General features: G+C 45.2%; 1 protein-coding gene across 1 annotated transcript in view; it reads left to right on the forward strand.

Moving 5' to 3' along the window:
- The window catches only part of LOC139281546 (voltage-dependent calcium channel subunit alpha-2/delta-4-like), a 745,953-nt gene that overhangs the window by 137,256 nt on the left and 586,197 nt on the right, over nt 1-22,500 (forward strand). The window lies entirely within an intron of this gene.

The following is a 22,500-nucleotide window of genomic DNA, read 5'->3' on the forward strand; positions in this document are numbered from 1 at the left end:
ACTTCAGCTGCAGCCTAACCAGTGATTTATAAAGGTTTATTATAATGTCCTTGCTTTTATACTCTATACCCCGGGATCCCCAGCCGCCTGCAGTAAAACCGGCAAAGCAAGTTAAAGTAGAGGCTTCAGATCGCTCCTGAGTTAAAGATGAAAATAGGTGGGTTGGATGCATGGGGAAAGTGAAAGTTGAAAAAATGTGAATCCCCAACTCCAACCCACCTATTTTCACCTGTAACTCAGAAAGGACCTGAAGCCTCTACTTTAACCTGCTTTGTCGGTTTTACTGCAGGCTGCTGGGGTTCCCGGGGCTTGGGATTCCTGGTGGCTGCAGCAAGGCGGCCTCAGCCTCGGGGAACAATCCTTGAGGGCCAGGAGGAGCAGGAGTGCATTTCTCGGCCCCTCAAGATCCCTCACCCCCAACCCTCCCGGAATCACAACCATGTCCCGAGGTCAGGGATCGGATCCCTCTGGGGATCGAGCTCACCCCCCCGACCAATCCGAGGTAGGGGATCAGACCCCACCCCAGGCATGCCCCCCATTGGAAGTGGACCTCCGCCCTGACAATCAAGCTGACTTCTGGGCTGGGAACCCGCCCCTGACTTTGCACATTAAAACTCCACAGCATGCCAGGAAACCTGAACTTCCAGATTTCCCGCCATCTCTTGGGTCCTCCCGCACCGTGCAGGTGAGACGCAGGAAAATCCAGCCTCATGTCTCTATTTATAAAGCCCTGGACCTTGTATGCTTTTTCACAGGCTCATGAACTGGTCCTACCACCATCAAATATTTGTGTATGTGCCTCTCTGTTCCTGCACCCTCTTTAAAATAGTACTATTTCGTAAAATTATCAAGTAAATGACAAACGCAAAAGACATTGGTTGTAAAAAGTCACTACAGGGTATCATGTTATTTCAAATATATTTGAATTATTAAATTTAAAAGTGAACATTAATGTAATAATAATTTTAAAGTAATTATTAATATAACAATATTTAAATGATTCTAAGTGCTAAATGATAACTTTAAAGTTGATTACCATATCTTTTTGCGCTCCTTGTAATCAGTGGAGAACTCTCCGAATTGTTTGACTCAGCCAATCCCCTCATTATGGCTCAATTTTCGGCAAGCGATTTTTTTGCGCATTGCCAGAGTTATGGCCGTTTTTCTTGGCCCCAACTACTCCAAAAACGTACCAAGTTTTCCTATTGTGTTCCTAACACAGATGAGACTGCACACAGGGAGGTTAAAGTAACAGTGACCTCAGTCTTTATTAAGACACTCCAGAGTGAGGAACAGGCCTTAGGGGCCGGCTTATATACAGTGCTCCCAAGGGTTGCTGGGATCCCTTGGGACTTCAGGGGATGCTCTCTCTGGTGGCGGAACATGGGAGTACATGCTTTATAGATACACAACATTTCCCATTCTATTTTTTGAAATTGGTGCCGCGCAGCCTATCCTGTAGCCTCAGGGGGTGGAGCCTAATGTCCGTGCTGTAAAAACGACGATGCCCGTTCTGCGCATGCACGGAAAGAAAATTATGTTTTTGGCGTGATTCCTATGAACGCGAATGCGCAGTACAGGTCTCGGTCTGCAATCGGCCATTTTTAAAGAGCCAGTTGTGTGTGAGTACTTTAATTCTCATTGAAAAATGGAGCTGCAATACAAGATGCAACGCGGCACAAGGACCAAGTATTTCTCACAGAATGAAGTGGAGGCACTAGTTACTGTGATTGAGGGCAAATGGCACGAGCTGGACACCAGCAGAGGTCACATAAAAGTTCCACCAAAAGAAATGAAGAGACACTGGAACCAACTTGCAGAAGATTACTGTGCAATGGTGACCACCCCGAGGTCTGGAGGCCAGTGCAAAAAGAAGTGGCAGGACCTTGGTCAAGTAGTTAGTGTAAGTAATATTTTTCATTTATTCAATGGAATTGCAATTGTAAATGTGACCAGCTGTATATGTCCCACTCAGCAGAAAGGCGCCCTCTCTAAACAGTTATGTTTTCATCTTTGCATAGGAAAGTGGCACACAAGAAACGAGAAAGAACTTGAACAGGAGGAGGCCTGGCAAATCTGCAGCCACTGACACCCTTGGAAGAATGGGTTGTTGCTTTGATGGGTCCTGCCTGGAGAAAAGCAACAGCCACTGCACAAGCTGGGCTCACACTCGAGGGAGAGGGTAAGTCCTGCAAATTCTACAGTCTGGCTTTGCTAAAAGTTAAGTACTGTGCGGGTCAGCCATGCTTTGGTTCATGATGATATCTCCGTTAGCTACACTTTGATTGATGTAATGTGCTATCATTCATCGTGGTCCTTCAAATCAGCCTGCAGCCTGCGCTGTGTGAGCCTACTCATGCCACCCTTCCCCCTCCTCTGCTGCTAACCATTTGTCTGTTGTGTTATATTTTGCAGAACTTGAGGCCAACCCTGACGATGCAGAAGAAGATTCAGACGCGGACGAGCCTGAGGAGGAGAACATCTTCCAATCCCACTTTCCAGACCAAGACCAAGGGCATGGGGGTGAGAAGGAGGTGGCCGGGGGTGGGGGGGAGGTGGGAGGGGATAGATGAAGGCTCCACTGTTGTACGCATTCTGGAGGAGGTGCAGATGCCTCCCATTGAGGTGCCAGCCCCTTCCCTGAGTGGTTTGAGTGTTTGTGAGACATTCCATGGTTTCCCACCGTCCGAGGCTGTGGGTCCCAGTGGGATGCAGCGAGCCACACCCAGGGTGAGGAGGGGAAGAAGAGCGCGACAGCACTTTCCTGAGGTGCAGGATCTAACAGATGTGGTTCAGATGGTGGCAATGAGTGCGGAGAGCATTGATCTTACCCGATCACTCCTGGACACCATCAGTAGGGTGAGTGATGAGGTATCGGGACTGTCGGGAAAAGTAACTACACTCTCACGAGAAATGAGAACACTGTCCAGGAACATGAGGAAGGGAATGTCTCAGTCAGCCGAAAAAATGTCGGTGCACATGAGAGAGGGAATGTCGCAGGTAGCTGATGCACTGTTAGCAAACATGAGTGAGGAATGTTTCAGGTAGTTGACACACTGTTAGAGCACATGCGGGAGGGAATGTCGGAGTTAGCTGCTGCAATAAGGAAACGCGCCCAGACCTCGCGCCCATTGACAGAATCAACTGCCACTCCTACTCCAATCCCCAGACCAGCCTCTGAAGAGGCCCAAGCTGGGCCCTCCACATTACCGCCTGCCTCCCCCCCACCACCCCGCCGCCCCCCCACCCCCCCCCCGCCAATCAGGAAATGGCCATTACCCGAGATGTTCGAAATAATAAACTTGGTACCAACCCGAGAAATGCTGTGCCACCGCCTGCGGGCAGAGGTGGAGTCACCAAGACCAAATGCAGCGGACGGTCTTAAAATAAGGTGGAGGAGAGATGGATGCAGCCTTTCTTTGCTGTTGTTGTTATTATTATTGTTGTACTGTTGTAACTGTTCTCAAATTAAAAGTTTTTTGTAAGTTATGTAAATTTACAAGTTTGTATGTGATCTTAACTGAAAACTTTATATTTTGATACAAGAATATTTTATATTAAAGTTAAGTTGAGTACAAATGTTTGTTAAATTTTGAATAAAATATATTTTACATTACAACTGAATCATTTACATTATTCTTTTATTAACAACTTTTTGAAGTAAAGAAGAATAATTTCCATTATTTATTCCATTATTAACACAACTTTTTGAAGTAAACAAGAATAATGTCCATCATTTGTTCCATTAACACAACACAACATTACGGAACAGGTCCAAACAGTAAACATAGTCCATGTGAAGTAGTTGCTGCTGAGCCTTCAGGCAGCAAAGCATTCACGGATGAGCTATTGGTGCAAGGCTCGAGCAATCGTTAAAGGGGCAGGATGACCTGCCCTCCTCCGCCATCGTGCTCCGGGTTCCTCATCCTTGTCTTCCTCCTCCTCGTCATCTGCATCTTCCTCATCATCATCAGCCACTCTCACCTCAGGTGGGTCTTCTACTACCAGCTGCTGCTGCCTCATGATGGCTAAGTTATGCAGCATGCATCACACAACAGTGAACTGGCTGACAATCTCAGGGGAGTATTACAAGTAGTCTCCGGAATGGTCCAGGCATCAGAAACGCTGATTCAAGTTGCCAATGGTCCTCTCTATTATGCTGCGCGTCACAATGTGCGACATGTTGTATTCCCGGTCAGCTTCCATCCGGGTTACGCGTAGGGGTGTCATGAGCCAGGTGGCAAGGCTGTACCCTTTGTCTCCCAGTAGCCAGCTCTGCCTTCCTGGCTGTTGCTGAAACATGGCAGATATAGTGCTCTCGCGTAGGATGAACGCATCACGGGTGCTTCCAGGGTATCTTGCATCAACTGACATGATGTCACACACGAGCTGCACATTAATGGAGTGGAAGCCTTTTCTGTTCCTGTACATCTCGGAATCCTCCAAAGGTGCTCAGAAGGTGATGTGGGTACAATCAATGCAGCCCTGTACCTTTGGGAAGCCAGCAATTGGAACCGGTTCTGGGGGAGGTGGGACCAGTACAAACCGGACGGTCTGCACCTGGGCAGTACCAGAACCAATGTCCTAGGGTGGAGTGTTTGCTAGTGCTGGTGGGGAGGGGTTAAACTAATATGGCAGGGGGATGGGAACCTATGCAGGGAGACAGAGGGAAGTAGAATGGGGGCAGAAGCAAAAGATAGAAAGAAGAAAAATAAAAGTGGAGGGCAGAGAAACCCAAGGCAAAAATCAAAAAGGGCCACATTACAGCAAAATTCTAAAGGGGCAAAGTGTGTTAAAAAGAAAAGCCTGAAGGCTCTGTGCCTCAATGCGAGGAGTATTCATAATAAGGTGGACGAATTAACTGCACAGGCAGCAATTAATGAATATGATATAATTGGCATCACGGAGTCATGGCTCCCGGGTGACCAAGGCTGGGAACTCAACATCCAGGGGTATTCAACATTCAGGAAGGATAGACAGAAAGGAAAAGGAGGCGGGGTAGTGTTACTGGTTAAAGAGGAAATTAACGCAATAGTAAGGAAGGACATTAGCTTGAATGATGTGTAATCTGTATGGATGGAGCTGCGGAATACCAAAGGTCAGAAAACACTAGTGGGAGTTGTGTACAGACTACCAAACAGTAGTAGTGAGGTTGGGGACAGCATCAAACAAGAAATTAAGGATGCGTGCAATAAAGGTACAGCAGTCATCATGGGCGACTTTAATCTACATATAGATTGGGCTAACCAAACTGGTAGCAATACAGTGAAGAAGGATTTCCTAGAGTGTATTAGGGGATGGTTTTCTAGACTAATATGTCGAGGAACCAATTAGAGGACTGGCCATCCTAGACTGGGTGATGTGTAATGAGAAAAGACTAATTAGCAATCTTGTTGTACGAGGCCCCTTGGGAATAGTTGACCATAATATGGTAGAATTCTTTATTAAGATGGAGATTGACACAGTTAATTCAGAGACGAATTGGCTAGAATAGACTGGCAAATGATACTTAAAGGGTTGACGGTGAATAGGCAATGGCAAACATTTAAAGATCACATGGATGAACTTCAACAATTGTACATCCCTGTCTGGAGTAAAAATAAAATGGGAAAGGTGGCTTAATCGTGGCTAACAATGGAAATTAAGGATAGTATTAAATCCAAGGAAGAGGCATATAAATTGGCCAGAAAAAGCAGCAAACCTGATGACTGGGAGAAATTTAGAATTCAGCAGAGGAGGACAAAGGGTTTAATTAGGAGGGGGAAAATAGAGTATGAGAGGAAGCTTGCCGGGAACATAAAAACTGACTGCAAAAGCTTCTATAGCTATGTGAAGAGAAAAAGATTAGTGAAAACAAACGTAGGTCCCCTGCAGTCAGATTCAGATGAATTTATAATGTAAACAAAGAAATCTCAGACCAGTTGAACAAATACTTTGGTTCTGTCTTCACGAAGGAAGACACAAATAACCTTCTGGAAATACTAGGGGACCGAGAGTCTAGTGAGAAGGAGGAACTGAAGGAAATCCTTTAAACGGGAAATTGTGTTAGGGAAATTGATGGGATTGAAGGCCGATAAATCCCTGGAGCCTGATAGTCTGCATCCCAGAGTACTTAAGGAAGTGGCCCTAGAAATAGTGGATACATTGGTGATCATTTTCCAACAGTCTATCGACTCTGGATCAGTTCCTGTGGACTGGAGGGTAGCTAATGTAACACCACTTTTTAAAAAAGGAGGGAGAGAGAAAACAGGTAATTATAGATTGGTTGGCCTGATATCAGTAGTGGGGAAAATGTTGGAATCAATTATTAAAGATGAAATAACAGCGCATTTAGAAAGCAGGGACAGGATTGGTCCAAGTCAGCATGGATTTATGAAAGGGAAATCATGCTTGACAGATCTTCTGGAATTGTTTGAGGATGTAAGTAGTAGAGTGGACAAGGGAGAACCAGTGGATGTGGTGTATTTGGACTTTCAAAAGGCTTTTGACAACGTCCCACACAAGAGATTGGTGTGCAAAATTAAAGCACATGGTATTGGGGGTAATGTACTGACATGGATAGAGAATTGGTTGGCAGACAGGAAGCAGAGAGTGGGGATAAACGGGTCCTTTTCAGAATGGCAGGCAGTGACTAGTGGGGTGCCACAGGGCTCAGTGCTGGGACCCCAGCTATTTACAATATACATTAATGATTTAGATGAAGGAATTGAGTGTAATATCTCCAAGTTTGCAGATGACACTAAGCTGGGTGGCGGTGTGAGCTGTGAGGAGGATGCTAAGAAGCTGCAGGGTGACTTGGACAGGTTAGGTGAGTGGGCAAATGCATGACAGATGCAGTATAATGTAGATAAATGTGAGGTTATCCACTTTTGTGACAAAAACACGAAGGCAGAATATTATCTGAATGGCGGCAGATTAGGAAAAGGGGCGGTACAGTGAGACCTGGGTGTCATGGTACAACCGTCATTGAAAGTTGGCATGCAGATACAGCAGGCGTTGAAGAAAGCAAATGGTATGTTGGCCTTCATAGCTAGGAGGTTTAAGTATAGGAGCAGGGAACTCTTACTGCAGTTGTACAGGGCCTTGGTGAGGCCTCACCTGGAATATTGTGTTCTGTTTTGGTCTCCTAATCTGAGGAAGGATGTTCTTGCTATTGAGGGAGTGCAGCGAAGGTTCACCAGACTGATTCCTGGGATGACAGGACAGACATATGAGGAGAGACTGGATCGACTGGGGCCTACATTCACTGGAGTTTAGAAGGATGAGAGGGGATCTCATAGAAACATATAGAATTCTGACGGGACTGGACAGGTTAGATGCAGGAAGAATGTTCCCGATGTTGGGGAAGTCCAGAACCAGAGGACACAGTCTAAGGGGAAGCCATTTGGGACTGAGATGAGGAGAAACTTCTTCACTCAGAGAGTTGTTAACTTGTGGAATTCCCTACCGCAGAGAGTTGTTGATTCCAGTTCATTGGATATATTCAAGAGGGAGTTAGATATAGCCCTTTCGGCTAAAGGGATCAAGGGGTACGGAGAGAAAGCAGGAAAGGGGTACTGAGGTGAATGATCAGTCATGATCTTATTGAATTGTGGTGCAGGCTCGAAGGGCCGAATGGCCTATTCCTGCAACTATTTTCTATGTTTCTATGTAATCTTGGAGAAACCCACAGCCCTTTCACGCATTGCCTGGGCGGTCATTCCTCCAGGCATATAGTGCAGCAATCACCTGCCGAATGCAGATATCTGTTGCATGTTGAGAAATGGCGCACACATCCCCAGTTGTAGCCTCGAATGCTCCAGATGCATAGAATGAAAGTGCAGCTGGAACCTTCACTTCAACTGACAATGCAGTCCTCCTGACGCTTCTAGTTTGCAGGTCTTCTTTTACCTAACTCCCAGATTTCGGTTATAACTTCTTTGCGGAAACGCAGCCTTCTGACACAGTCTGCACCACTCAGGTGCAGGTACGAACGCCTGTCTTGATATACCCGACTTGGGTAAGGCCTCTTGCCCATCACCCTATGTGCTCTGAATGTCTTCATGCAGTGACGTCGAATCAGTTGTCTCCTCCGCAGCATCATCATGCAAAAGGCTTGCACAAGATATGGCATTGTCAGTATTGCCCCCATGATTAAATTCTACTTTTGCAAGAAGCTCAAATCGGCAAGCAGGACAAAGTTCTTTGTTCTCTCTCCCCAAGGTCAATGCCCTAGTATGGACCACACCCAGGTCTGAGCAGGCACAATGATCGGGAACCCCACCCGCCCGGGTTCATTTGATGCGTGCTTTTGGCGTCTCATGCCTTCTGTTTGCCTTCCACAGCGCCCCGGGCTTCTTTTCAAGCCGAGCGCCGAGTCCCTGTGTCCGGGCGAGGGACTGATTCTGCCAGCCTACGCTCCGACCCTCGAGTCCAGCTTGGAGACATTCGGTGGTGGCGTATCAGTTTTTAAAAATTAAAACTTAAAGAATTCCATTAAACTTCCATTTCCTGCTTTTTTTAAGTTTTTAAAATTTAAGGTTGATTTATGTGTTCTTTATTCCCTCCGAAACTTCGCATAAAAACAATGGCATCTTTCTGTGCTGGTTTTTTAATGTGCACTGGCTTTTCTTGTGCCCAGAAGGTTTTTCGGAAATCGGGTTCAGAGGAGGGTCCACTGGCAAAATTTAAAAGATTGACAGCAGGGCAGGATGCATGAGCCAATTCAAAAGTTAAGAGGGTGTTTAAAGGTACTTAAACAGCATTTTGCCATCTACTTACCATTCTTCCAGCTTTTTGACGACTTTCACAGTGCTCGGGGATCACTTCAGGTAAGTAGGTCGGGTTTTCTATAACTCTCCATTCCTCTGAACAGCTGACGACTGCAAAAGTGGTATAAAAGCTATTCACAGCTGTTCCCTTTCCAATGTTAGAAGCTGGAATACACTTTTCAGCTTTAGGAAGGTTGGAAGTGTTTGGAGTAAACTCTCTATCCAGTGTCACCTCCTTGGAGCAACCTCACCATTGACAGATTGCTTCTGTCATCTCAACTTCAGCTCCCATCTATTCAAGCGGCATCGGTGCCCTTGAAAAAAAATCTCACTTTGGTCCTCAGAATCCCACCACGATCAGCCCCAACACCAACATCACTCGGCACACCAGCATCACCAACAACAACACCGACCTTCTCCGCAACCACCTGATGCTGCACAAGGCACAGGGCATCGGCACATGACCACATTGCTGCCTGGGAGGTCTGGGATGGCCTCACCATGGCCAGATTTACTTCACTTGCTGCTGTACACCCTGATGTGCCAGGTTGGCCCCACCCAACACCAGCACCATAAAGCATCCCTACAATACCCAAGCCTTTCCTTTCACACTCATCACCATTGCGGATGGTATCATTATTTCTCACCATTCACTGCAACTCACTAAGCCACTTCCAAAGGAGCACACAAATCTGTCCATGAAGGCAAATTGTTGAAAATAAAGATTTCAATGTTTGACAACACATTAACAGAAACTTCACATGAACATTTGATAAAAGACCCAAGTGCCTATCCTTGTGTGCTGTTAGTTGGTATGATTGGACAAGGATGAGGGTGAGTGTGTAAGGTGGCTAGTGAGATGGAGATGTGATAATGTAGATAGAGAGAGAGGGATGGGTGGAGGTGCAAGGTAAGTTGGTGTGAGTAAGGATGTGCAGGAGTGGGGTAGGGATGGCAGAGTGATGGGGATGTGATGAGTGGCATAGCAGGCTGAGGCTGAGTGTGGCTTTGCAGTAACGTTTCGTGATCTACTGAGATCATTGAAAGGTTTGCGCCACTGCAGCCGGGTCCTCCTGACGATACCCTGCTTGTGCCCTCTGTGCAATGTGCAACCAGGCTGCGTTGGTGTCCTGGGGAGGTCCCTTCCGCCCATTGGAAGGGAAGAGAACCTCCCTGTGTGCTGTGACTCCATCCAGAAGCATATGGAGGGAGTCATGGGAGAGCTTCTGTGCAGCCATGTACCTTTGTGCAGTGATTAGAGCACCTCAATGCTGCAGAACACTGACAGAACAACTGTCAAAATAAAGTTGTCCATGGTCCCTTTAAGGAAACCGGCTGATGACTTGCCATCAAATTATTTCATCAGGCCCGCTTCCTTTTAATTGGCTGTGAACCTCGCAGGACCGGCTTAACAAATCCAATCAGGGGAAAGTTGTGGGGGAGGTCAGCATGGAGACAGCAGCGGGATTGTCACCTGCCTCTCTCCCAAACCAATGGATGAAATCGTGGCCAACATCTTTATAGTACATGTCGCTGAATTCCAAAAATATCAGAAATAGATCTCTAAAAATCTCTAAAAAAAAAAACAAAATTATTCGTGGCTATATTCTCTGCATTACAGGCAAGTTAATTATTCATTCAGTAGTACAATTGCAGTAAAATATTCGCCCAGAAATCCTAGCCTCCCCGGGTCCGTACGGAGTTTCTATGGACACGGGAAGGCATCAGAAAAGCCCGTTTTCAGCGCACAACGCGCATGCGCTGAAAACCGGCTTTTCCGATCTGTCAAGTTTCTGGCTTGACAGATATCGTTCATATTGGGAGCGAGGACATTTGCAAGGGCAAGATTGAGGGATTTATGCATATCTTGCCCAGCAAATGTCCTCAAAACTCTTGCGCCTGATAAAAGCTAGCCCATAGCCTACTTTTACAAGTGTAAGAGTTATAAAACACACAAAAACATTGTGAAATAACATTTTAAAAACACATGTTATTGTTAAAAACCCTCCCCACTACGGTAAGTTTATTTTAAACCATAATTAAAAAAACTTTTTTAAAAATCGGAAAAATATATATTTTTTAAATACATAAATAACTTCACTTTAAATTAATAAAAATATGTTGTGCGTTTTTTCTATCTTTTATTATTGCATATTAGTGTTTTAGGGATTGTTTCTCATTCATAATAATGGGAACTCCAACTTACGGAATTCCCATTATTATGAATGAGAATATACTATACCTGATTGGTTGCCCAGAGCCATGTGACTCCAGCTCCATGCCTGCGCATGTCCCAACGTGAACGCTCTCTGTTGCGCAAGGAGAGGAGGCCTCGACTCCGGAATCTCTGGCAAGCATTCGACCAAAAGGTAGGTGCGCATCTTCTGTCCTATTTTTCGTCGAACACCCGCGGGAAGAAGAAACTGGGATTTCTGGGCCATTTGAAACATGCTGCTGAAACCATTTCACACAAATTTGATTCGTCTTTTAAAATTTAGATGAATTTTAAAAATTAGATGAATATATTTTACATAACATTTCAAAACAAGATAACTGGAGTACTTTACACCATATCAGGAAGTTTTATTAACTATTATACATTTGTTAAGAATTTTCTACAATGAGAGTGAATGGCAAGTGGTTTGGTAAATTGGAATTCTGTACAATGGGAGAAAATGGGGAGGTATTTACTCTATTGGAATTCTATAAATAGAATGGAAAGAGATTTTGTCCATTAGAATTCTATAGCTAGGATGTATTTATATTTACATCTATTTTTTTCCCCCTGTGCACTAGGTGGCATAAGAGCAGAGCAGCCACAGTGCAACACAGCTGCCTCATGAATCTGACCCTGGTCACTCACCTGGGATCAGTTGTAATATATTCAATTTGTACCTCATTCCAAGTACACAACTGGGAGCTATCATGATGACACAGCTCTTTCCAAATTCACAACTGGGAATTATGCTAGAACAATTGTGCTATTTACATCACATTACAGACAGAGTGACACAATGGTTCACTACCATGTTAATATGATTACAATGGTATCTCACAAATCATCCCAGGTAGGCAATAATAGTATGATGATGTCATAGGCAGTCCCTCGGAATCGAGAAAGACTTGCTTCCACTCTAAAAATGAGTCCTTAAGTGGCTGAACAGTCCAATACAAGAACCACAGTCCCTGTCACAGGTGGGACCCGTTGAGGGAAAGGGTGGGTGGGACTGGTTTGCCGCATGTTCTTTCCGCTGCCTGCGCTTGATTTCTGCATGCTCTCGGCGACGAGACTCGAGGTGCTCAGCGCCCTCCTGGGTGCTCTTCCTCCACTTAGGGCGGTCTTTGGCCAGGGGTTCCCAGGTGTCGGTGGGGATGCCGCACTTTATCAGGGAGGCTTTGAGGGTGTCCTTGTAATGTTTCCTCTGCCCACCCTTGGCTCATTCGCCATGAAGGAGTTTCGAGTAGAGCGCTTGCTTTGGGATTCTCGTGTCTGGCATGCGAATAATGTGGCCTGCCCAGCGGAGCTCATCAAATGTGGTCAGTTCTTCAATGTTGAAGATGTTGGCCTGGTCAAGGACGGTAATGTTGGTGCGTCTGCCCTCCCAGGGGATTTGTAGGACCTTGCGGAGACATCGTTGGTGTTATTTCTCCAGCGACTTGAGGTATCTACTGTACATGGTCCATGTCTCTGAGCCATACAGGAGGGCAGGTATTACTACAGCCCTGTATGATGATATGTTTATTGTGACAGTCACACTTTATTCTAAGTATGATTGGGAATTAATTTATTTGTTGGTCGGAGCATAAACCAGGAAATAGTGGGGGCTTGTAAAAAGGGAACAGCAATAATCATGGGTGATTTTAACCTCCATATTGATTGGACAAATCAAATTGGTCAGGGTAGCCTTGAGGAAGAGTTCATAGTGTGCATAAGAGACGGGTTCCTTGAGCAGTATGTAACGGAACCAACCAGGGGACAGGCTATCCTGGTCCTGTGTAATGAGACAGGATTAATCAACAATCTCTGAGTAAAAGATCCCCTTGGAATGAGTAATCATTGCTTGATTGAGTTTCAAATTCAGATGGAGGTTGAGAAAGTTGGATCTCTAACAAGCGTACTAAGCTTAAATAAAGGAGACTATGAGGGCAGAGTTGGCTAAAGTGGACTGGGAAAACAGATTGGAGTGTGGGATGGTTGACGAACAGTGGTGTACATTTAAAGAGATATTTCACAACTCTCAAGAAAAATATATTCCAGTAAGGAGGAAAGGGTGCAAGAGAAAAGAAAGCCATCCATGGCTAACTAACAAAATAAAGGACAGTATCCGATTAAAAGCAAGGGCATACAAAGTGGCTAAAGCTAGTGGGAGGACAGAAGATTGGGAAGCTTTTAAAAGCCAGCAAAGAATAGCTAAAAAAATGATTAAGAAAGGAAAGATAGACTATGAAAATAAACTCGCACAAAATATAAAAACAGATAGTAAGAGTTTCCAAAGGTATATAAAAAGAAAAAGAGTGGCTAAAGTAAATGTTGATCCCTTAGAGGACGAGATCGGGGAATTAGTGATGGGGAACATGGAGATGGCAGAAACACTAAACAAGTATTTTGTATCAGTTTTTATGGTAGAGGACACTAACAATATTCCAACAGTGGATAGTCAAGGGGAGGAACTTAACACAATCACAATCACTAAGGAGGCAGTGCTCAGTAAGATAATGGGACTAAAGACAGATAGAGGCAGAGAGGTTGTTTCCGCTGGTCGGGGAGACTAGAACTAGGGGGCACAGCCTCAAAATACAGGGGAACCAATTTAAAACAGAGTTGAGAAGGAATTTCTTCTCCCAGAGGGTTGTGAATCTGTGGAATTCTCTGCCCAAGGAAGCAGTTGAGGCTAGCTCATTGAATGTATTCAAATCACAGATAGATAGATTTTTAACCAATAAGGGAATTAAGGGTTATGGGGAGCGGGCGGGTAAGTGAAGCTGAGTCCACAGCCAGATCAGCCATGATCTTTTTGAATGGCGGAGCAGGCTCGAGGGTCTAGATGGCCTACTCCTGTTCCTAATTCTTATGTTCTTATGTTATGTAAATCCCCTGGACCTGATGGCTTGCATCCTAGGGTCTTAAGAGAAGTAGCGGCAGGGATTGTGGATGCATTGGTTGTAATTTACCAAAATTCCCTGGGTTCTGGGCAGGTCCCAGCGGATTGGAAAACTGCAAATGTAATGTCCCTATTCAAAAAAGGAGGCAGACAAAAAGCAGGAAACTATAGACCAGTTAGCCTAACATCTGTGGTTGGGAAAATGTTGGAGTCCATTATTAAAGAAGCAGTAACAGGACATTTGGAAAAGCAAAATTTGGTCAGGCAAAGTCAGCATGGATTTATGAAGGGGATGTCATGTTTGACAAATTTGCTGGAATTCTTTAAGGATGTAACGAACAGGGTGGATAAAGGGGAACCAGTGGATGTGGTGTATTTGGACTTCCAGAAGGCATTTGACAAGGTGCCACACAAAAGGTTACTGCACAAGATAAAAGTTCACGGGATTGGGGGTAAGGTATTAGCATGGATAGAAGATTGGCTGACAAACAGAAAACAGAGAGTCGGGATAAATGGTTCATTCTCTTGTTGGCAATCAGTGCCGTAGGAATCAGTGCTGGGACCCCAACTATTTACAATCTGTATTAATAACTTGGAAGAGGGCACTGAGTGTAATGCAGCCAAGTTTGCTGACGATACAAAGATGGGAGGTAGGGTAATGTGTGAGGAGGACATAAAGAAGCTGCAGGAGGACATAGACAGGCTAAGTGAGTGGGCAAGAATTTGGCAGATGGCGTATAATGTTAGAAAATGTGAGGTCATGCACTTTGGCAGAAACAAAATCAAAGAGCAAGTTATTATTTAAATAGAGAAAGATTGCAAAGTGCTGCAGTACAGTGGGATCTAGGGGTACTTGTGCATGAAACACAAAAGGATAGTATGCAGGTACAGCAAGTGATCAGGAAGGTCAATGGAATCTTGGCCTTTATTGCAAAGGGGATGGAGTATAAAAGCAGGGAAGTCTTGTTACAGCTGTACAGGGTATTGGTGAGGCCACACCTGGAATACTGCATGCAGTTTTGGTTTCCGTATTTACGAAAGGATATACTTGCTGTGAAGGCAGTTCAGAGAAGGTTCACTAGGTTGATCCTGGGGATGAGTGGGTTAACTTATGAGGAAAGGTTGAATAGGTTGGGCCTCTACTCATTGGAATTCAGAAGAATGAGAGGTGGTCTTATAGAAATGTATAAGATTATGAAGAGGCTTGACAAGGTGGATGCAGCGAGGATGTTTCCACTGGTGGGGGAGACTAGAACTAGAGGGCATGATCTTAGGATAAGGAGCCGCCCATTTAGAACTGAGATGAGGAGAAATTTCCTCTCTCAGAAGGTTGTGAATCTGTGGAATTCGCTGCCTCAGAGAGCTGTGGAAGCTGGGACATTGAATACATTTAAGGCAGAAATAGAGAATAAGGGGTTATGGGAAGCGGGCAGGGAAGTGGAGCTGAGTCCATGATCAGATCAGCCATGATCTTATTGAATGGTGGAGCAGGCTCGAGGGGCCTTATGGCCTACTCCTGCTTCTATTTCTTATGTTCTTATGTTCTTATATCATGATTCTGCAGTTAATCACACACCAATTTAAAATTGCTAAGAGTGATTATCATTTGATTATAACGCTATACACAACTCATTCCCAGCCACCAGTGGGGATGAACATGATTGTATAATGACAGGGTTAATCATATTTCATTATAAAATTACAGTAGGGTAGTATCCTGATTAAATGTTTGCAGTACACTTCATTCCTCACTCTAAGCACACGTTAGGGTAAATTAATCAATTCACTCCCGTTCTTCGACTTCGCTCAAAGAAAGCATTGGTTGAAGACAGGGCTATAGCATTGTCGCCCCAGTTGTATGACTAATACTCCCTTCGAGCATGGGTCCCCACAAGGAGCATGGGATCATTGAAGTTACCTTAGTAGGTGATTAGTAGACGGGTGCCCATGAAAGTTTTGTAGAGGATGCAGAAAATATTTATGAGAATTATTCCAGGAATGAGGGACTTCAGTTGCATTGATAGACTGGAGAAGCTGGGGTTGTTCTCCTTGGAGCAGAGAAGATTGAAAGGAGATTTGATAGAGGTGTTTAAAATCATGAAGGGTCTGGACCGGATAGATAGACAGAAACTGTTCCCACTGGCAGAAGGATCAAGAACCAAAGGACACAGATTTAAGGTAATTGGCAAAAGAACCAAAGGCGACGTAAGAAAAAACTTTTTTATGCAGCGAGTGATTAAGATCTGGAAAGCACTGCCTGAAAGGGTGGTAGAGGCTGACACAATTTTATCTTTCAAAAGGGAGTTGGATATGTATCTGAAGGAAAGAAAACTGCAGGGGGGTGGGATTAGCTGAGAGGCGACACGGGCTCGACGGACTGAATGGCCTTCTTCCGTGCTGTAACCATTCTATGATTCGATAAAGAACATGAGAACATAGGAAATAGGAGGAGGAGTAGGCCATTTGGCCCCTCAAGCCTGCTCCACCATTCAATAAGATCATGGCTGATCTGATCTTGGCCTCAACTCCACTTCGCTGCCCACTCCCCATAACCTTTGACTCTCTTATCATTCAAAAATCTGTCTATCTTCACTTTAAATATATTCAATGACCCAGCCTCCACAGCTCTCTTGGATAGATAATTCCAAAGATTCACACCCTCTGAGAGAAGAAATTCCTCCTCATTTCCGTTTTAAATGGCGACCCTTTATTCTGAAACTATGCCCCCTAGTTCTAGATTCCCCCATGAGGGGAAACATCCTCTCTGCATCTACCATGTCAAGCATCCTCAGAATCTTATACATTTCAATAAGATCACCTCTCATTCTTCGAAACTCCAATGAGTATAGGCCCAACCTGCTCAACCTTTCCTCATAAGACAACCCGTTCATCTCAGAAATCAACCTCGTGAACCTTCTCCAAACTGCCTCTGATGCAAGTATGTCCCTTTTTAAATTAGGAGACCAAAACTGTATGCAGTACACCAAGTGTGGTCTCACCAACCCCCTGTACGGTTGGAGCAGGACTTCCCTACTTTTATACTAAAACCCCCTTGCAATAAAGGCCAACATTCCATTTGCCTTCCTAAGTACCTGCATGCTAACTTTTTGTGTTTCATGTACAAGGACCCCCAGATCCCTCTACACCTCAGCATTTTGTAATCTAAGAACATAAGAAATAGGAGTAGGCCATTTGGCCCCTCAAGCCTGCTCCGCCATTCAATAAGATCATAGCTGATCTGATCATGGACTCAGCTCCAATTCCCTGCCCACTCCCCATAACCCTTTACTCCCTTGATGCTCAAAAACCTGCCTATCTCCGCCTTAAATATATTCAATGACCCAGCCTCCACAGCTCTCTGGGGCAGAGAATTCCATAGATTTACAACCCTCAGAGAAGAAATTTCTCCTCATCTCAGTTTTAAATGGGCAGCCCTTATTCTAAGAATATGTTCTCTAGTTTTAGTTTCCCCTATGAGTGGAAATATCCTCGCTGCATCTACCTTGTCGAGCCCCCTCATTATCTTATAAGTTTCAATAAGATCACCTCTCATTCTTCTGTGCTCCAATGTGTATAGGCTCAACCTACTCAACCTATCCTCATAAGTCTACCCCCTCATCTCCGGAATCAACCGAGTGAACCTTCTCTTTCCATTTAAATAACAATTTGTTTTTTTATTTTTCCTACCAAAGTGGATAACCTCACATTTTCCCACATTATACTCCATCTGCCAAATTTTTGCCCACTCACTTAGTCTATCTATATCTCTTTGCAGATTCTTTGCATCCTCCTCACAAATTGCGTTCCCACCTATTTTTGTATCATCAGCAAATTTGGCTAAAATACACTCCAAATCATTGATATAAATTGTAAATAGTTGAGGCGACAGCATTGATCCGTGTGACATCCCACTAGTTACAGTTTGCCAACCTGAAAATGACCCATTTAACCCGACTCTCTGTTTTCTGTAAATTAGCCAATCCTCTATCCATACTAATAAATGGTTAAAGGTTAGTGATTGAAAATCAGTTTTGATAAAAAAGCATTTAATGCGATTGCATTTAAAAATGAGAATCCCAATTGTATTTTTTGAACTAAGTTTACAACAGCTCTTTTACTGAAAGTGCCAGTTAGTGCCAAAGTATGGACAGTTTTGTGCCATAGACTTGGAATTGTAATGACAAAAACAAATTTCAGTCAAGCCACCTTCAGAAAATAAGATCTTTTATGTCATCAGTCTGTAAGAAAGGTGGTAACCTGACAAATACATGCCGAGGAACCAGATGAATCCTTATTAAGGAATTGTCTGTGGTTTTAACTGCTAGCCTTGATCTCGGGATGAATGATGCCTGACTTGGCTCCCGAAGTGTCTTACATTTAACCCAGTTTGGATGAAAATGAGTTTAAGTTATTAATCCTTGGCTTGGTTACCTTCAAGTTGCTGAGTGAGCGAAGGAAGTCGCCAAACCACGTTATGCACTAAACATTTTTTATTGGTTATAAATCACAACTTAGTTAAAGTTGGATGCACGAATGCTTAATAGACATACATAAGTGTAATCAGAATTATCTAGTAGTTGAGCAGCAAATTATTAATGTCCAGGGTTACTTAACAAATTACTAAAAGAGGTAGCAAAGGTTACACAGGTAATTCGGTCTGTCGCTGTAAATCAGCATTAACTACAGCAGTAGCCAGAATCTGAGGTTTTAAATTGGTGAAATTACTTTAAGATTAGCTGACACACTAACAGTTTTGAATAGCCGGTGTATTAAATAGCTGAAGTCTATGGCTGGAATTTTCTGGGGTTTGTGTGGGCCGATTGGAGACAGGTGGGTGGAAATGTGAAAAATCTTGCAATGGGTCAGGAATCAGGCGTTATCTCGCCCCCACGCACCTTTTCCTCAGGTGTGTTTGCAGCGCGGCAGCGAACCGAATGGCAGAGGCAGGTGAACTAATTCAATCATTATTAGGTACTTGTCAGACCCTTAAGTGCCTTTTTCACCCTGCCATTCAAATTTCCCTGCATGAGCATGGGAATCACACAGCTCTGGAACCACACCTGTCAGCCTGAGGCGGAAGTTGAGTGGCCATTGATCCACCTCATTAGTGCACAGCATGAAAAGTACAATAAAAAATCCACCTCACAGCTGATCACTTTCATAAGGTAGATGCTGTTGCTGACTGTACTGTCAGACAGATTTAGCTTTCTAGAGGTTGCAAGTGTTTCCAGCAATGTTGGCATCCAGTGTCACCTCATTGGTGGAACCTATCACACCATTGACAAATTGGTTCTGTCATCTACTTGACCTGTCATCTATGCGATCAGCATGGGTGCTGTTTATACTGTCTCACCTTGGTCCTCAGAATCAGACCACAATGAGCTCCAACACTAGCAGCATCAGGCACACCAGCAGCACCAACAACAATACCACCAACCTTCTCCTCAACCATCTGTTGCTGCACAGGACAGAGGACATTAACGTAGGGCTGCACCGCGCTGGAGGTGATACCCCCAACACAGGGTATACAGGTATAGGATGAGCTTCCTCAACATGATGAAGCAGCAGTGCCAAAGGAGGCTCAAGCTATCGCGCCAGGTTGTCACAGACATTTGCACATTGCTGGAGGAAGAGCTGTAGCCCAGAGGAGTGGGTGGACATGCCTTACCAGTAGCTGTCAAAGTCACCAGCACACTCAACAGCAGACATTTGCAGCATCTCGCAGTCAGGATGCATCACTCAGGTCATCGATGCTCTCTTTGACAAGTCCGCCAATTATATCAACTTTGCCACTGATGAAGCCAGTGTTACTGAGCAGGCACTTGGCTTTTGCCACTCTGGCTGGCTTTCCACAGGTGCAGGGCGTCATCAACTGCACAGATATGGCCATCAGGGCACGCCATCATCACTCGGGCTTCTTTGTCAACCGCAAGGACTTCCACTCCCACAATGTGCAGTTCGTCTGCAACCATAGGAAGATCATCAAACATGTGTGTGCAGAATTCCCTGGCAGCTATCATGAGTCTTTCGTCCTGCGCCAGTCTATCCTCTTCGCTCCTCCAAAAGACTTTCTGGCTGGTTGCTCGGAGACGAGGGCTATCCACTGAAGACATGGCTCATGATACCCTTGAGGAGGCCAAGTACTGAGGCCCAGGGGAGAGATAATGAAAGATTTCCATCAGATGTGTTCTGGAACAGACAATAGGCTTGCTGAAAATGCGCTTCAGATGCCTTGACAGATCTGGAGGAGCCCTTCAGTGTACACCAGCCAGAGTACCCAGAATTATCGTGGTCTGCCATGAACAACATAGCGCAGCAGCGAGGATTAGCACTGCATGAGGAGCAAGGCACTGAGAGTGCAGCCTCTTCAGAGGAGGAGGAGGAGGAGCAGGAGTTGCATTAGCTGGGAGACTAGGAGGAGGAACAGCAGGAACCTGCGGTCGAGATCCCACCAGCACCCAAACACATCACTGCTGAGGAGGCCAGGGGTGGCCTCATCATGACCAGATTTACTTAACTTTATGCAGTACATCCATATGGTGCCACATGCTGCGCCAGGTTGGCAGCACCCCACAGCAGCACCATAAAGGATCCCTACAATGACCAAGCCATTCCTTTCACATTGACCGCCATTGCTGGAGGTACCATTATGTCTCAGCATTCACTCCAAGTCACTAAGCCACTTCCAAAGGTGCACACAAATTTGATCATGAAAGTGGTGAATATAAAGATTTTTATCCGTGATGTTTCCGCAATGGAAACTTTACAGAAATATTTAATAAAACACCTAAGTGGCTACCCTTGTGAATCTACCTGTGTTTCATCTTTCTCTTACATGTGTTTCTATAAGGTGCTATCCCTATGGCTGCAGCAAAAGTAGATAAAGCCTGATCACTTCCCTGCTGCGACTGCACAGACCCTTTTGGCAGATGTCCTCTGGGTTTTGGAGCCTGTGATGGCCCCACAGGGGCGGACTCGGGCATCGCGATCCAGGGAAGTATCTGGGGCTCTGACTGAGGGGGGAGGTGGAGGCAATGGGGGAGAATTGTGAGCACTTAGAGAGGAGCCCAGACTTGCATGATCCCTCTCATCACCAACCCTCTCATGGGCCACCCGCACTTCCCTGCTAGCAAGGAGCTAGAGAGCACCTTGCTGCACAGCAGTGGACCAAGAGGACCCACTTCTATGTTGACATCTCTCCTAGAGAGGACATCTATGAGCCTCTGCCATCTATTCTCCATAGAGACCGTGTGCTCCTGTGAGTGGCACATTAGCTGCTCCATGCAGGTGGCCATCCTAACCATGGAAGAGCCTACAATTGCCATTGCCTGCGACATAGTAGTGCTCATGTTGGAGACAGACTCCTCCATTTTCTGGACATTTGCAGATACCGTGGTTGCAAAACCCTGTGAAAGCCTCTTGCACTTCTTGCTGCACCACCAGGAGCGCCTTCTTTCTGGATGGTCCCTGACACACAGCGTCTGCATGCAGCTGAGCAGAGCTGGGAGCGTCCAGCGTCCTCCAGTGAGGACTCTCCACTGCTATCCCTGTCTCCACCATCTGCTCTTGCTCACTTGTAAGTTATGAGACACCAGGTGACAACACTATTCTATCTCGTGTGGGACCCTCTGAGGTGTAACTATCTGCGCTAGTGCTGGGTCCGCATATGTCTGGTGACGGTGTGCCCTCAGAGGCTGAAGGCTGCTCTGGTGAGTCATCTTTCATTTCCTCCTGGAGAGTGGGGGGCTGGGGGGCAGCTCTTGATGGACCTGTGGAAGAGGAAAGAGATGAGTTTGATATGTCATATGAAGAATGGGTAACGATACCATTATGCAAATGATGAACATTCACTGGCTGCTGACATTAGTCGCCTTATGAATGACTGATGTATGCCATGTAGCTGTATGATATATAAGGGGTTTGTGTAGATGTCCCTCTCTCTCCGTCACCCACCTCCAGCTGCTCAGCCACTCCAGAGACTTCCAAGGCTGCCTCCTCTGCTGATGTTAGGGTGGCGCAGGAAGGAGGACCACCTTTGGTTCTCGCCCTCTCGTATTGCGGGCTTTCTCTTCCTGCAGGGAGAGAAAGAAGAGAAGGTTGAGTGAGAATCATGGACTGAATGTAAGGAATGAATGGGTTACATCTGTAGAGGGTGATTATGATGGAGTGGGGTGTCATTGCCAAGTGGCCTCCCTGTGTGTTGTTAGTTGGTATGATTGCATTAGGATGTTGGCAAGTGTGAGTGGTGGCTAGTCAGATAGAGATGTGATAATGTAGATAGAGAGAGAGGATGGGTGGGCATGCAACTTATGTTGGTGTGAGTAATGATGTGCAGGAGCAGGATTGGGAAGGCAGAGTGATGAGGATGCGATGAGAGGCACAGCAGGATGAAGTTGAGTGTGGCTTTGCACTCACCTTTCCTGATCTAATGAGATAACTGCACCTCGGTCCTCCTGATGACTTCTTGCTGTTCATCTGTAAGATTTCGCTCACAGGTCACACAATTACCCAAAGGTTCTTCGAAATTTTGAGGCATTTTATTAAGGAGCGGCAGTTATAAGCATAATCAGATACAATGCACGATTAAGATAGATATAGTAGACATACAATCTGTGACTGCTGAGAACAGTCTACGGCCCCGGAAAAGA

The sequence above is a fragment of the Pristiophorus japonicus genome, chromosome 15 (assembly GCF_044704955.1).
Source record: "Pristiophorus japonicus isolate sPriJap1 chromosome 15, sPriJap1.hap1, whole genome shotgun sequence".
In the NCBI taxonomy this organism is placed as follows: Eukaryota; Metazoa; Chordata; class Chondrichthyes; family Pristiophoridae; genus Pristiophorus; species Pristiophorus japonicus.